The sequence below is a fragment of the Pteropus vampyrus genome, unplaced genomic scaffold (genome assembly GCF_000151845.1).
Source record: "Pteropus vampyrus isolate Shadow unplaced genomic scaffold, Pvam_2.0 Scaffold140, whole genome shotgun sequence".
NCBI classification, from domain to species: Eukaryota; Metazoa; Chordata; class Mammalia; order Chiroptera; family Pteropodidae; genus Pteropus; species Pteropus vampyrus.
Window position 1 is genome coordinate 4,632,200 of NW_011888921.1, and position 6,679 is coordinate 4,638,878.

General features: G+C 41.4%; 1 protein-coding gene and 1 long non-coding RNA gene across 2 annotated transcripts in view; one reads left to right on the forward strand and one right to left on the reverse strand.

Annotated features, from left to right (window-relative positions):
- Positions 1 to 6,679, forward strand: part of LOC105297517 (testis-expressed protein 49-like) — a 33,371-nt gene that overhangs the window by 20,091 nt on the left and 6,601 nt on the right. The window lies entirely within an intron of this gene.
- LOC111744736 lies at positions 183 to 4,216 on the reverse strand. Its single transcript, XR_002782305.1, has 3 exons — positions 3,295 to 4,216; positions 2,324 to 2,381; positions 183 to 1,726 (listed from the first exon to the last, which is right to left on the reverse strand). It is a non-coding gene; the product is annotated as an uncharacterized LOC111744736 (long non-coding RNA).

Below are 6,679 nucleotides of genomic sequence, written 5' to 3' on the forward strand. Positions count from 1 at the left end.
AAAAAGCATGTGATATTTTTTAAAATGCTTTGTAAAATAAAAGGATATTCCACAGTGTAATAAAGACCTCCCACCTCATATCATACACAAAAATAAATTCCAGATGGATCAAAAAGCTAAATATACATAACAAAACTATAGAAACATTAGAGGAAAATATAGAATATTTTGACAGAGTGGTTTTGAAAAACTCCCCATAGAACATAAAGCCCAGAAGCCTAATAGAAGACTGACAATTTTCACTAAGTAAAAAATTGTAAATTATGTATCAGAAGACATAATAAAGTTAAAAGGCAAGATACTGAGAGAAAATATTTGTCATATATACATATGTGCATATTTAAACACATATTCATATCTATAATTCACATACATAATCAAAATATATGAAAAGCTCCTAAGTAAGACATCAGTCCAGGCTCCCTCTTTCATCTAACATCAGATGTTTATTTTTGGGGAACTGATTGTGCCAGGCACTGTGTTAGGCACTGGAAATACAACAGTAACTAACAGAAAATAAGTAAATAAACAAGATAGTCACAGATTATAACAAGTGCTGGGAAGGAAATAAGAGGCAAAATAACAAATCAGAAATTATAAATTGCTGGCCAGAGGGCCAGACTCAGCCTGCAGGGTGTTTGTTTGTTTTTTTTTTTTAATTTGGACCAACATTTAAAAATCAGGAGATATTATGTAAAACCCACATTTCTGATTTTTCTTCAAAAATTAGAACAGGCAATACTGGCCCAAAATTCCCACATGACCACAAACAGCCAGAGCAAAGCAGCAGCTGCCTCTTTAGATGGGACGGGTTTTTTACTCAGTTTGCTTAACTCATAAACATTATCTGCCTGACTGTTACAGGGAAATGAGTTTGCAAATGACCATGATGAAGTGTAACTTGTGAAGGCCCACTTTTGAAAAAATAATAAAGGAGGTAATATTTGAGCAACACTGAAGAATGAGAACAAGCCAGCCATGTGTAGAGCTGAGACTAGAGCTTCACCTCCATAGGAGCAAATTTCAAATTCTAGAAGCAGTGCAAGGCCAAAACTATAGCAAAGCACCTCCACCTCCCTCTTTGATCACAAACTGCTTTCATGGATCCCAGCCAGAAGCCTCTAACTCATTTCCTTCTTGACATGCCATTTTATTGTGCACACCTGAAATACCTTTTCACTCTGCCCATCATCCATGACCTCATAACAAAAAGAACCTTAGAACAATATTTCTGATCCTATTACCTTTTCCCTAAAGACATTCAGGCAGCTTGGCTACCATTTGCCAAGTTTGATTTCAACCATGTAATTCAGACTTCCACCTGAAAAATTCCATTCACTAGGAATGAGGAACTGGTTTGGGAAGTTCACAAGGAGAGCAGGGAGATGATGAATAAAAGACAGGATTCTATTTGGCTCCTAGCAAGCCCATATCCACCCTGTTTTTACCCCCGTCTTTCTAATCTCAATTTCTACATTCATAAATTCAAGGAACCCACAGTTCCTGACTGTACTCACCCTTAGTTCCACAACCCAAGTGGTCTTACAAGACTCTAATTTGTAATCCATGCTTGTCTTCAGAATGATTCTCTGGCTCCACTCTCTTTCTGGCTGATTTCACCTTGTTAAAACATTCACTCAAGTGGTTTGACCCTTTTCTGTCCACCGACGCTAGTTCTTCATCCTGTTCATGCTCAAATCAACCACACTCTTAACGGGCTCCTCAGCTTTAACAACAACCATAAAATGAACCTGTTAATATTAACACCTTTTATTCTTAACACTCTTACTATAATGATATTTTTAAGTCAATCACAATTTTTCTTTGAAGAAAGATAGGTTTTTTTCCTTCTAGTAGGTGTGAGTGTATTAACATTCGACTCAAAAAAGCCTACTCAAGCTTTCCTTATTATAGTAGTAATGAAAACTCAGAGGTGAGTCAATACATGTTATCAAATATGGTGCCAGTCCCTGCCTCCTTCCTTTTTATTCCCCCTGTTCAAGAACCAAAATAGAAAAGCCAAAGAAGAAAATGGAGTGTGGGGAGCATACTTTGGTCTATCCTTAATTTCAGAAACTCGGTTTTATCAAGTACCCAAAGTTGTTCAGATTCAGGGGCTAACTCATACTAAGCAAATTCAGAGTGCCTCAGTTTTCTCACCTGTAAATGGAGATAACAGTGCCTTTCTTATAGATTTGTTGTAGAAATTAAATAATGTACATAATACATATAAGACCTAGCAGATAAAACTATACAACAGATGATTGGAGGAAAAGTTATGAACCATGATATGTAAGTTACTATTTACATATGGAATATATACCTTTGCTATGACTGGAATATCTTTGTCCACTTCTCAAGACACACTTGCCAGGATAAACCTAGAAAGCAATATTTTTAACCATAAGATTCCTTGAAAACCAAAAGATGCTGACTGGCTTTAAAGGATATTTCACCCAGGCCCTGAAAGAGCCTGGTGACTACAGCTGCCCACAGAAGAGTACCCCTGACCAATTACTGGAACTCTCATGTCCACCAATCAGTAGATTCCTGCCCTTCCCAGACTCACCCTTCCTGACCCTAATATGGGTTGCCCCTGCAGGTTCAGCCTGGCTTCCAGTTTGTTCACCTTATGCCCTAGTCTCTTAAATACTTAAGCTTTTGTTCTCTGTCCTGCCCAGGGGAACATGGCCCTATGTCTGTCCTTTCCTTAGCTGAATCTCACCACCTGCTTTGAACTCTGCTGTCCTACCTACTCTTAGCTTCTTACCTGGACACTTCTCTTGGCCCAGGAATGTTTTGGTCTTGATTTCAGACAAATTTCTTCTTATCTGGTCCTTTCCTGAGACAACTCCTTTGCCTTGTTATATAAAAACACTAGGTCAAGCTATAACTCATTATAACACAAATCTACAGTCAAGACATTGCTCACTGATAGGAGTTTCAGGGGCAAATGATGGGGGTGGGTGGAAGGAGAGATTATGTTTTTTCTTATCTTGTGACAAATGACTTCTCCCTGCCAGACTCTCCAGCAAGTGCCCTCTAGCCACAGACATAAAGACCTCCAAGCTCTGCACATTCAAAGGGATTCACTCTATCTTCCTCCACTGCTGCCTTTATTATTCCTCTTCTCAGAGGAATTCACTAGCTAGTCTTCAGAGTTGCTCTTAATTCCTGTTCCAAATGAATCTCTTCAAAGAAAAAGTCTGAAGTCTTTGAGAAAACTGAACACATCTTACTTGCATTATCATTTTCTGGACCCTGTCATAGGATATAATAGGTGATTTTCCCCACCCTGGCTGGAATGTCCTCTGCTCCAGTCTCCTAGGTCTCCTGGTCTCTCGCAGCTGCCTGTTAGAAACAGCGGGGATGCCATTCTTAGACTCCAGCAGAGGGCACTGTCGTTCTGGCTTTTCAAACCCCAGCAGGAATTCAGCCACGAATGAATTGGCCCAAGCCTCTGAGCCCCTCTGCCTTTCCAAATGGATAGACCTGTAGTTATAGAAATGTATCTTAGAAACAACCCATACATCTTATAGGTGCTGCAGACCACCATCTCTTATCCTGAAACTAGAGGGGAGAAGGTACTCAAGCTACTCATAGCTATGATCTGCCAAAGCCTAGGGAGTAGGCACCTCCAAGGTGAGTGACTATACTGCAGACAGGTCTCTTTCCCCACAGGGGCTTAGCCTTTCCCCACTGGGACTGGTCCAGTCCACTGCAGAGTAGTCACCAGATTCCAGTCCTCTCTGCTCCCCTGATGCTAGCCACAGGAAATGACAGTCCACATTTCAGTAGAGCTCAGGGAGACAGGGTACTGTCTCTGGATTAGAGTAATGATATGTCCCCCACCCAACTCAGGTCGGCTCTAGGGTGAGCAGACACCCTTGACAGGACCCCCACTGAGCTGTACACAAGGGAGCCCATCAAGAGGCTACTTCTATGAGTCCATGTTTTCTCTTAGTCCTTGGTCTTCCCTGGATGTTCCAGTTAGATTATTTCAAGAGCTAGTTTGGTGTGGTGGTCAAGAGCATCAGCCAAACAGCTTGGGTTAAACTCATGTCTCTGCCATATGCTAATTATGTGACCTTAGGAAAGTTACTAAACTTCTCTAGGCCTCTGTTTCCCCATTTGTAAAACAAGATAATAGTACCTACCTTTTCTAGTTGTGCCGGCCATGCACATTCATTAAGTATTAGCTCTTTTTATTATTGTCTCTAGAAGATCCACGTAGTCCATTTTACGTCAGCAGTCTGCAACCTCTTATCTCATCCCCATCTATTTCCCCTGTGTTCGGGATCCTGAACAAGTGCACCACTTTGAGGAAGATATTTTTGGACATGGAAGCAAAGGAACTCCCATACATCTGATATGTGCCCTGAGGATTGGTCTGGTCCCCTGGACTCAAGCTCCTGTCCACTTCCTCCCAAAGCACTGGGAGTTTCCTTGTATTAGAGAAGACAAATGCACATCAGCCAATTTCAATCCATCTTAATGCCCTAGCCAACTTCAAGGGATTAATGTCCAGCATTGGATATCACCTGCTGGATTAGAGTCATTTCTTATGTATGATACCATAACATTTCTCTCAAGCTGATCTTGTATGATTTTCTAGTTAAAGCAGTATTACTCTGCAAGCAGAGACACCACGTTTCAAGACAACTGTAAGTAATGTGCATTAGGTATTATTACCACTCCATATTAAGCATTTAGAACAGACAGCCAAGTATTCTAACCTGGAAGTCAGAATTCTGGGAGCCACTGAAGCACACACATTCTGAAAATTCTTCAACCTGAAAATATTGTGGCCTATCAGCCCCAGCAAAGTAGTGGATAAATAAGACTTTGTGATGACCACAGTCGCCCTGGGAAGCCTTTAACATTGAGAAATCTGCAACATTAATTTGGATAAGTGAAAGAGCCACCCAAGTACTTCTGCACCACCCCAGATATCTTCCATGGTCTATCCAAAGCATTAAATGTAATTATAGCAATTTCCAATTTATGGCCCAATTCTAGAAGAAGCTGTCCAGGGCTCTTCATAGCTATATACCTCTCAAAACCATATGGAACATGGTATTAACTGCTATACCATGCAGTATACCTCTGTTACACCATCTACCAACAAAATGATGGATTCTGCTACTTTGCCACAGTGGTATTTGCTTACAAGGAGCTCACTGCATTCCTCCACCCCAAACATGCCCTTTCACAGAGGCTGTGGCATGACTCTTACCCCTCACCAGCCTTGCCCAGGTGGCTTTCAAACCTGGTTGCTTAGGGAAGCTACGGTTACCAAAAATACCTTCCAGCTTGCCAAAAACTGATGTGAAGAGCATACCAACTGGTGCTTGGTTCATGAGGAAGGTGTCCAAGTGATACTGTCCAGCACACCTCCAAGCACACAGTAACCATCCATATGGGAACCTGGAAACCTGGAAACCTACTACTTGGAAACTGAGATAATAGAAAAGATCATCTGGCTGTACCCTTAAGGACAATCAGTCTGAAGCCTTAGGGCCAGATAAAGAGCTCCCACTGTCACCTGTAATTAACCAATAATTAACTCACAGTCCAGATCCCATTGTCCACTAGAAATGTGCTCCTGCTCTTTCTCTTCAGCCTGCATCTACTTGGCCATGAACATCCCGCCATCCACTACTTGTCCCAAATCAAATGACCAAACTCAAATGACACTGCTTCTGGAAACTAGATCGTCTCATTGCTGTAACCTGTGATGAAGTACAGATCAGTCCCCTGGTTCAGTCCAGGCCTCTAGAACTCTGTACTCCGCCCCCGCCTCCAAATCCTCAACTGTCTGTAGAAGGAGGAGATTCAAACAGTGCCCCCACTCTAGTGATGTCATCTCAGAGAATATTAAAGATTTCTGTTGGAGTGAAAAAGGGAGGGAGGAGGGACAGAGATGATAAATGAGTGGGGCCACGCCAGGAAGAAAGAGAAAAGCAGGAGCCTTGGAAGAACTCCAGAAGAAAAGTGGCAACCTCACTCTCTACCAGAGGTGAGACAGTGATCTCAACAAACAATTTCCAGGAGGAATAGCCAATTTTCATCCAGTTCCTGATTGCTCAGGATTCAAAGGTGCAAGCCAAATCCTATTTAAGCAGAACATGAATTTATTGAAAGAATATTGGTGAGATTACATCAAACTAAAAAGCTTCTGCATAGCAAATGAAACAAAATGAAAAACCCTACAGATGGGAGAAAATATTTGCAAACCACATATTTGATAAAGGTTTGATATTCACAATATATAAGAAACTCTCATATCACAATAGCAAAAAGAAAGAAAATCTGATTTAAAAATAGGCAAAGGAACTGAAAAGACATTTCTCCAAAAAAGGCACACAAGCTCTTTCTCAGGGCACCTCATAGGTGGTTAGCTGTCTCAAGATGAAACTGAACATCTCTTCCCCAGCCACTGGCTGCCAGAAACTCATTGAAGTGGATGATGAACGCAAACTTCATACCTTTTAGGAGAAGCATATGGCCACAGAAATTGCTGCTGACACTCGGTGAAGAATGGAAAGGTTTTGCAGTTTGAATCAGTGGTGGGAATGACAAAGGAGGTTTCTCCATGAAGCAAGGTGTCTTGACCCATGGCTGTGTCCTGCAACTCCCAATTTATGGCCCAACAGTAAGGGGTATTCCTGTTATAGAC